The 9,920-nt window shown below is 40.8% G+C and overlaps 1 pseudogene across 1 annotated transcript; it reads right to left on the minus strand.

Annotated features, from left to right (window-relative positions):
- Nucleotides 1-1,241: 1,241 nt before the first annotated feature.
- LOC308240135 (small ribosomal subunit protein uS2-like) lies at nt 1,242-2,681 on the minus strand (annotated as a pseudogene). The gene is made up of 2 exons: nt 2,428-2,681; nt 1,242-2,066 (listed from the first exon to the last, which is right to left on the minus strand). The product of its transcript is annotated as a small ribosomal subunit protein uS2-like (transcript).
- Nucleotides 2,682-9,920: the final 7,239 nt, after the last annotated feature.

Here is a 9,920-nt window from a genome sequence, read left to right on the forward strand (position 1 = left end):
CATGCCACACACTGGTGATCGAGCCTGAAACCTGGGCATGTGTCCCGACTGGGAATTGAACTGTAACCTCCTGGTTCATAGGTCGCTGCTCAGCCACTGAGCCATGCCAGTCGGGCAAAAGTACCAGTATAGGGTGCCTTTGCAGCTTTGTTTTTGTGACAAGTAACTGGAAGCAACCCATCTATTCATTAGTAGGAGAATGTTTTTCTTTTTTTTAATTTAAATTCTTTATTGTTTAAAGCAGCGGTCGCCAACTGGTGGTCTGCGGACCACTGGTGGTCTGTGAGGTACGAAAGGTTGGTGACCGCTAGTTTAAAGTATTACATATGTCTCCTTTTTCCCCCATTGACCTCTCCCCAGCTGCTCCCACCCCCCAGCACATGCCCTCACCCCCACACTGTCTGTGTCCATTGGTTATGCTTATATGAATGCATACAAGTCGTTTGGTTGATCTCTTTACCCCCTCCAATCTCCTATGCCTTCCCTCTGAGATTTAATGGTCTCTTTGATGCTTCTATGTCTCTGAGTCTATTTTTGTTCATCAGTTTATGTTCATTATATTCCAGAAATGAATGAGATCATGTGGTATTTATCTTTCTCTGACTGGCTTATTTTGCTTAGCATAATGCTCTCCATGTCCATCCATGCTGTTGCAAATGGTAAGAGTTCTTTCTTTTTTACAGCAGGGTAGTATTCCATTGTGTAGATACCACAGTTTTTTAATCCACTCATTGGCTGATGGGCACTTAGGCTGTTTCTAAATCTTAGCTATTGTAAATTGGGCTGCTATGAACATAGGGGTGCATATATTCTTTCTGATGGGTGTTTCTGATTTCTTGGGATATATTCCTAGAAGTGGGATTACTGGGTCAAATGGAAGTTCTATTTTTAATTTTTTGAGGAAACTCCGTACTGTTTTCCACAGTGGCTGCAGTAGGAGAATGTTTTAAGAAATTGTCGGACATTTGTATTATGACATATTTTGCAACTGTGGAAACATTTACCTCTTTATACTCTTGAGCTGACTAATGCTATAATGGATTGTTATGTGAGAAAAGTAAGTTGAATAATAATCCATCTAGTGTGATCTTGTGCTTTTGGTTGTGGTAGTGGAGGTGATGAAAGAATGTAAAATTAGCTTTCTTTTCTTTGTCTTTTTTTGAGGGGACTTTCTGTATGTGTTATGAAATACTTAAGGAATATACAGACACCAACCAAACATAAAAAATAAAACATTACCATTATAGTTGAAGTTCTCTGTGTACCCATCCCTGATTGCATCTCTCTTCTCTCATCCCTAGAAGTAAACATTGTTTTAAACAGTGATTATTTTTCCTATGCATTTCTTTTTTTCCACTTTTAGAAAGTTTCTTTTTCGTCAACCTTATTTCCATTCTCTTAAGAGTTTGTGGAAGAACAGCATAAGACCACTCAGTGGTTGTCCCTACCCATTCAGTGGCTTGAGTAGTGGGGGCTGCAGACCAGTCTTCAGTGGCAGACTGAGGGCTCCAGTCCTCAGAAGGAAACTGCTGAATAGGCACAGAAGACACCTGCACCTTCAGACCAGTCGGTGATCTCAGGCTGAGCAGCAGTGAACTCTGAAGCTGGAGCAATCCATTCACCCTGAAATTCCTCCTTGGTCACAAGCCTTTTCAACAGCAGTCTGCTCTTTTCAATCTCTTCAGGGTCTCTGTAAAAGTTAAGATCAGACATGACCTCCCATGGGTGTTCATGGGAGATGGTGCCATGCATGTGCAGTACTTTTGGGTGAACATTCACCACATTAGACCCACTGAGTAAGCTCCCATGTTGCTAGGGATGGCAGTGTCCACATAGTGCAGAGGAGAGTCTCTGTTACACAGAGCAATGGTAGGCAGGTTAACGTAAGATGCCTCTGTGAGAGGCTGGTGGTCAGTCCTGGGATCAGTAACCACCAGAAGTCTCAGTTCCTGAAAAGCTGCCTGGATCTGGTTAATGAAGGTTCTAGGAGTGAAGCAGCCAGCAATAGGAGTAGCTCCAATGGCAGCAGCAAACTTCAGCACAGGAGGGTTGTGAAAAGCCATGTCCTGCGTGGCTTTGGTTCAGGATCTGGAGAAGGGCTGCATACAAATGATGAGACTAGACAAGAAATATGAATTTGGAAACGGGGCCAGGCAGAGAGCCCAACTCTAGTGGGAGAGCTTCGCTGGTACCCAGGCCCTGCCAACCTTTTATTCAATTTTAGATACACATATTGCCCTTAGGCAGGCAATTGCGACAGCAGACAGACTATCTTAAAGGTCAGTAGATATTAGTAAAGATTTACTTTGAGACAATTTGGACAGGTAATTGCTTGAGCCACCATTGTCTCGACTAAACAATAGGTGCATAGCTTTGGCCCTTGCCAGAGCTCAAGGTCCACCAGCCTTCTGCGTTCCTTGTTTACACTTTTCTGATAGTGAAGAGAATGGGTAGCTTCCAACAAGGGTTTTCAATGTCAACAGTGTCATGAGCTGCCAGCAGAAGCTTCTCCTAGATTCTCTTCAGATTTATGATGTAGATGCCATCACTTTTACATTTGTAGATATACTATACTGTTCCATTTGGAAGTCAAAGTTGGTGCCAACTAAGTGGGTTCCTCCTGCAAGGAATTTGAGGACATCCTCCTCCTTCATTTGCTGGACATCAGGGGCTTCAGACATTATGAAATTTTCCCTTTAAGTTATGTGGGAACCCAGAGCAACACTGTATAGGCCCTTCTCTGGGTAGCTCCTATACATTTCTTAAACTTTTGTGGCATGTGGACTTTTTCTAGCATGTGTTTTTTGTTCATTTGTTTGTTTAGGACTTTCATTTATTGATTTTTTGAGAGAGAGGGAAATACCAATTTGTTGTTTCACTTATTTATGCATTCACTGGTTGATTCTTGTATGTGCCCTGACTGGTGGTCTGACTTGCAACCCTGGTATATTGGGATGATGCTCCAACCAACTGAGCTACCTGGCCAGGGCCTAGCATGTGTTATTTTTATATACTAGTATATTTTGAAGAGAAATTTTTAAAAAGTCAATTACAAAATATTGTTTTTAAGTGCCTGTTACCTAAATTACAGTAACAGGGTCAATTGAAGTTTCTTATTGAGGGTAGAATCTATTTTTTTTTTAAAGGAAATAAGTCTTGGAAAGAAGTAGAGAAATTGGAACCTTTGTACATTGCTGCTGAGATACATAATTGTATAGCAACTGTGGAAAATAGTTTGGTGTTTTCTCTTTAAGTTAAGGTTAGAATTACCATACTTCCTTGCCAACACTTGTTATTTCCTGTTTTTGGTTTTTAGAACAATAACAACCATCCTAGCATGATTTAAGCGTTATGTCATTGTGGTTTAGATTTGCATTTTCTGAATGACTAATTATTTTGGGTATCTTTTCAAGTACTTATTGGCCATTTGTGTATTTTCTTTCCAGAAATGTCTATTCAAGTACTTTGCCCATTTTAAAAATTTGGTTCTTATCTTTTTGTTGTTTTTGAGTTGTTAGAAGTCTTTATATATATTTTGGATAGTAGACTTATATATATGAGATTTGCAATTCTCCCCCCCCCCCATTCTGTATGATTTTTTTACACTTTTTGATAATGTCCTTTGGTGTACAAATTTGAAGCCTAATGTATCTATTTTTTTTTTTTTTTTTTTTGGTGGCTTGTGCTTTTGGTGTCATATATAAGAATTTCCTTTCCAAATCCAAGCTCTTGAACATTTATCCCCATATATTCCTCTTAAGTGTCATATGATCTTAGCTGTTACATTTATGTCATTGATCTGTTTTGAGTTAATTTCCTATATATTGTGTGGTCCAACTTCATTATTTTACATGTGCATAGACAGTTGTCCCAGCACCATTTTTTTAAAAAATGTTTTTATTGATTTCCTTTAGAGAGAGAGGAAGGGAGAGGGATAGAGAGACAGAAACATCAATGAAAGAGAAACATCAAAGATCAGCTGCCTCTTGCACGTCCCCTACTAGGGATGAAGCCAGTAATCGGGGCATGTGTCTTGACTGGGAATCGAATTGGTGACCTCCTGGTTCATGGGTCCACACTTGACCACTGAGCCAAACCAGCCAGGCACCATTTTTTGAAGAGGCTTTATTTCTCATTGAATGGTCTTGGCATCCTTTTTGAAATCAATTGGCCAAAGATATATGAATTTATTTCTGGTCTTTCAAATTCACTTCATTTGTCTCTGTGTCTATCCTTATGCCAGTACCATACTGTTTTGATTACTATAGATTGTATGTCATAAGTTTTAAAACTGGGAAAAGTCAGTCCTCCAACTTTGTTCTTTTTCAAAATTGTTTTGGCTATATAGGGCCGCTTGCAATTACATATGAATTTTAGGGTCATCCTGTCCATTGTTCTTTTTGCCATATAGAAAAGAAAGAAAAAGAGTTATAAACCAAAAATATAATACTGGCTTTTTACATTTACCTATGTAGTTACCTTTACCCATATTCTTTTTTTAAAAAAATATATTTTATTGACTTTTACAGAGAGGAAAGGAGAGGGATAGAGAGTTAGAAACATTGATGAGAGAGAAACATCAATCAGCTGCCTCCTGCACAACCCCTACTGCGGATGTGCCCGCAACCAAGGTACATGCCCTTGACCGGAATCGAACCTGGGACCCTTCAGTCCGCAGGCCGACGCTCTATCCACTGAGCCAAACCGGTTAGGGCTACCCATATTCTTTATTTCTTTTATGCTTTTGAGTTACTGTCTATTATCCTTCCATTTTAGCCTGAAGAACTCCCTTTGATAATTCTTTTTATTTAAAAAAAATGTATTTATTGATTTGAGAGAGAGAGAGAGAAAGAGAGAGAAAGACATCAATTTGTTCCACTTATTTGTGCATTGATTGATTGATTGTTATATGTGCCCTGACCTGGGGTTGAACCCACAGACTTTGTGTATTGGGATGACACTCTAACCAAGTGAGCTACCCGGCCAGGGCTATCTGAAAATGCCTTAATTTCTCCTTTCGGTTCTCTTTTGACATTTATTGAAATATAATTCACATACCATACAATTCACCCATTTAAAGTGTACAATTCAGTGGTTTTTAGTATATGGGTAGCCATCACCACAGTCAATTTTCATTACCTCAAGATGTTCATATTCATTAGCAGCTATAACCTTATACCTCCTTGAACCCCATCTACCCAGCTCTAAGCAACCACTAACCTACTTTTTTTTGTCTATAGATTTCCCAGTTATGAATATTTCATATGAATGGAATCACATAATAAAATACGTTGTCTTTTGTGATTTTTTTTTTAAAAATTTAAATTCTTTCTTGTTTAAAGTATTACATATGTCTCCTTTTTCCCCCATTGACCTCTCCCCGGCCATTCCCACCCCCCTGTCTTTTGTGATTGACTTCTTTCAGTTAGCATAATGCTTCAAGATTCATCCATGTTTTACTATGGATATTTGAGATTTTGTTTATTTGTTCATCAATGGACATTGGGATTGTTTCCATCTTGAGCTGATTAAGAATAATTCTGGGTGGGTGAAATAGGTGAATGTGATCAAGAGTTACAAACTTCCAGTTAAAAGATAGATATGGGGATGTGGTGTACAGCATGGTGACTATGGTCTATAATATTGTATTGCAAATTTGAAATTTTCTGAGAAAGTAAATCTTAAAAAGTTTCATCAAAGGAAAAAATGTGTTAACTTTGTGTGGTGACAGATGGTAAATAGCCTTAGTGTGGTGATCACTTTGCAGTGTATGTAAATGTCAATTATGAATTAGTCTATATAGTTTAGTTCCAGTTCAAAAGGATAATTCTGCTAAAACATGCATTACAATGTCTGTGTAGACATATTTTCATTTTTCTAGGTGTATACTTAAGAGTGTTATTGATGGGTCATATGATAACTCTGTGGTTCATTGTTTGAGAAACTGCCAGACTCTTTCCCAAAGTGGCTGCACTATTTTACACACCAGCAGTATGTGAGTGCTCAAATTGCCTACATTCTCACCAACATTTGTCAGTATCTGTCTTTATTCAATTCCAGCCATCCTAGTGGGTGTAAAGTGCTATGTCATTGTGATCTCTTTTCCTACCAGGTTAGTGCCCTGATGTTGCTCCACAGGGAGGTGCAATTTGAATATGCCCACAATCACCCTGGGGTGGCAGTGGTTTTGTTAGGGCTGTGTTTCTCTGATCACACCCAGCAGCCAAACTCCACTAACTGGAATGACTGTTTAATTGTTTTCCAAAATACCCTAGGGTATAGATTACTGAAAACTAATCCAATCAAACTATGGGTCCTTTGTGGGTATAATTTCTGAAATTAGTGATTGATGTTTTGACCCCAGGACTCCCAGTTGCCCTAGTTCTCTTGCAAACTAATTGACCTACAGTTTACTGTGTATTTTGAATCCTTTCCTAATTGCCTTTTCACTGAAACCTCATTCTCTTTTTCAGGGTTCTTTCACCATGCTATTGCAAATGAAGTGAGTTCCTTTGGGAAGAGATTAGGAGCTATCAATTTTAGTATCTGCTTTCTTCCTGGTATAAAAGCTCTCAGCCTGGTCTCTGGAGGTAGAGATAGGAACAATGGCAAGTTTCTCTCTGAGTGACAGTTCTGCTCTATTAGCTGAGTGTTTGGTGAAAGGAAGGCACAGCCAAAAATCTTTTCAGTTTGCCTCTCCTCACAACCCAAGAGCCCAGTCTTTTTAATGCACCACACCCAGTTAAAGTCTACATTCAATCAGTGGGGCTAGGTGGCAGAAGAGAACCTCTGCCTCTCAATCACAGTTGTCAAGGACTCAGCCCTAGCAAGAAGCAGCTGGGGGCTGGATGGGAAACTCTAATACTCCGTTTCTCCTTGGAGGAAAGCTCTCTGAATAGGATCTGAGGAGGAGAGGGTGCCCTGTGTTCTTGGCTGCAGGAGTCTTTGAGTGGAGTCTCCCCTTCCTTGAGCTGAGATGGGAGCTGGAGGGAGGGAGTAGACTTGGTTCAAATACTACAGACATACCTTTTTTAAGAATTTTTGAAGCTGTTCTTGAATAGGTGTCTCTTCATTTGCTAGCTTGTCCTTTGAACTGTTTCTAAAGGCTTTAAAAGGTTGTTGTTAAAAATAATTTTCATCAGTTTCAGTAGGGAGCAGGTCACTTGAGCTTCTCACACCGTCATGCTGTAAGTTGTTATCTTTATTTTGGAAAGATAGTTTTGTCACATACAGATTTGTTGGCTGACAGCTTTTTCCCTCTAGCACTTTAAACGTGCTATTTCATTGCTTCTTGGCCTTTTGGTTAAGATCAAATATAAATATGTAATAACACTACCTTCTAGCTTCTATGATTTCTCATGAGTTACTTTTGTTGCTTTTAAGATTCTCTCATTTTCTTGGGTTTCAGCAATTTGATTATACTTCATCTCAGTGTGACTCTTGAGTTTATTCTCTTTGGGGTTCATTGAATTTCTTAAGATATGTAGACTGGCCATTGCTTCTTCAAATATTCTTTATGCCCCCTTTTCTCCCTCCTTTTCTTCTGGACCTCTCATTTTGTGTGTATTGGTACCCTTGATGCTGTCTACAGGTCTCTTAGGCTGTTTTCATTTGTCTTTATTTATTTTCTCTTTTCTTTTTAAGTATTTTTATTGATTTCAGAGAGGAAAGGAGAGGGAGATTGAGATAGAAACATCAGTGATGAAAGAGAATCATTTATCGGCTACCTCCTGCACACCCCACACTAGGGATTGAGCCCTCAATCCAGGCATATGCCCTGACCAGGAATCAAACCGTGACCTCCTGATTCATAGATCGACGCTCAATCACTGAGCCAAGCCGGTTGGGCTAGTTGTTTTCTCTTTCTGCTCAGGCTAGATAATTTTACCTATCTTCATGGTCATTTATTCTTTTACCTATTAAAGTTTTATGTTAACCCCTCTAAAAATTCAGTGAAGTTTTCATTTTAGTTATTGTACTTTTCAGCTTTAGAAATTATATTTGACTAGAGGCCCAGTGCACAAGTAGGGTCCCTAGGCCTGGTCGGCGATCAGGGCCGATCAGGTTCCCTGCCTCCCCGCCTCCTCCTCCCCTTGTCACCCGCTCGCCACCCACCACCGCATGGTTCCCCCACCTCCTCCTTCCTTCACTCCCTCAGTGCCCCACTGCCGCTGGTCATCCCCCCTGGTGGTAAGCATACGTCATAGTGAGAGATTGAACTCCTGTTCTCCGGTTGAACTCCCGAGGGGACACTTTGCATATTAGCCTTTTATATGTATAGATTCTATTTTTGTGATATCTGTCTATATAATTGATATTTTCTATTTATTGATACACTTTTCTCCTCATTTTTTTTAGAGTTGCCTATGGTTTCTGTTAGCTCTTTGGCATATTTCTGACAGCTGAATTTTCTTTTTTCTTTTTTTTTTTAAATTTTCTAGTAAGTCTAATGTTTGGCTTCCTCAGGGACTCTGTTTTTGTTTCTTTCTTTCTGTGAATGGGCCATACATGTTTCTTTACATGCCTAATATTTTTTTGTTAAAAAGTAAGCATTTTGAGTTTTTTTAATATGGTGGCTCTGGGAATCACAGTATTCCCCCTCCCCAGGGTTTGCTGTTGTTGCTTTCAGTGGCTGCAATCATTCATTATTTAATGACTTCTAAACTATTTTTGCAAAGACTGTACTCCTTGTCATAGGTGGTCCTTAAAGTTTCCATTTCATTATTTCAGTTGTCGGTCAGTGACCTGATAAGATTTCTTTAAGTGACAAAATGTACAGCCCCCTTTTTTATTAAGCACTGTCCTGATTGTAGTATGTTTCTGATTAGGTTCTAGAGTTCTGAAAAAGTTGATTCTTACAGTTTTTGCCAGCTTCATCATTTCAGTGGCGGGATGGATCCTAGGCACTACCTAATTCACAATTTATTTTAAAGAATGATTTTAGGGGGGAGAAAAATGGCGGCGGAATAGACAGACGTGTTCCGAGCCTTGTCCCGGAGCAGAAAGAAAGAACAGCTGAGGGTCGCACTAGGAGTGTTTGTTGGCAAGTTGGGGGACAGCTGAACTCCAGAAGAAGGTGGGAGACTGCTATACAGGGTTCCCCTGACCTGGCAGCTCCCACTGCGGCTGGGTCCCCTCCCGGAGCTGCGGGCTTGGACGCGGAGTCGCCGCCATCTGGAACCGGAAAGTGGAGCTTATCGGAAGCCTGAGAATCCACAACTGCGGCACCCACGGAACAGCTGCGAGCCCCAGAACAATGCTCCCCAATTGGCGCAAACACACGGGTTCAGAGGAGCTCTACACTCCACCACGGAAAGGTCAGATTTCGCCTAGGATAAGGTGAGGTCTCTGGTCCCAGCGGGAGAGAGGAACGCGCGTTTTGCTGGAGCTGGAGGACCAGGGAAGTCTGTGCCTAGAAAAATCGGAGGCTGCTGGGGCTGACGTGATCTGTGAATGTGGAAGGGGGTCCTCAGAGCTGCTAACAGAAGGGCTCTCTAAAAAGCAACCCATTTTGATCTGAAGTGCAGGGACACCCTAAGAATTTCAGGGGTGTGCTAGACTTACGCGCAGCCACGGAGTGCGCACACTTGGGCTTTTTCCTCTTGAAATTCTTGCTTCTGATTACTAAGCCCAATTCATAGGTTCACCCAGTTGGGGACACCGTGGGAGACTGCAGGGGAAAGTTGTTTTTCTGGAACCTGGGGATCGGAGCGGGGAGTGACCATCCGAGAGCCAGCTCTGAGGCAGCCCACTCCCACAAACCAGTAGTGAGTGCCACAGGGAAAGAAGGCTCTAACACTCCCTAGAGAGGCCATAGATAAACCCGGAAGTCAATCCAGAAACACTGCCACCCAGGGGCTGAATCACAAATTGACTCTTGTGTAATCAAAAATAAAGGAATACGAATTAAGACACACCGC

The sequence above is a fragment of the Plecotus auritus genome, assembly GCF_963455305.1.
Source record: "Plecotus auritus genome assembly, chromosome: X".
NCBI lineage: Eukaryota > Metazoa > Chordata > Mammalia > Chiroptera > Vespertilionidae > Plecotus > Plecotus auritus.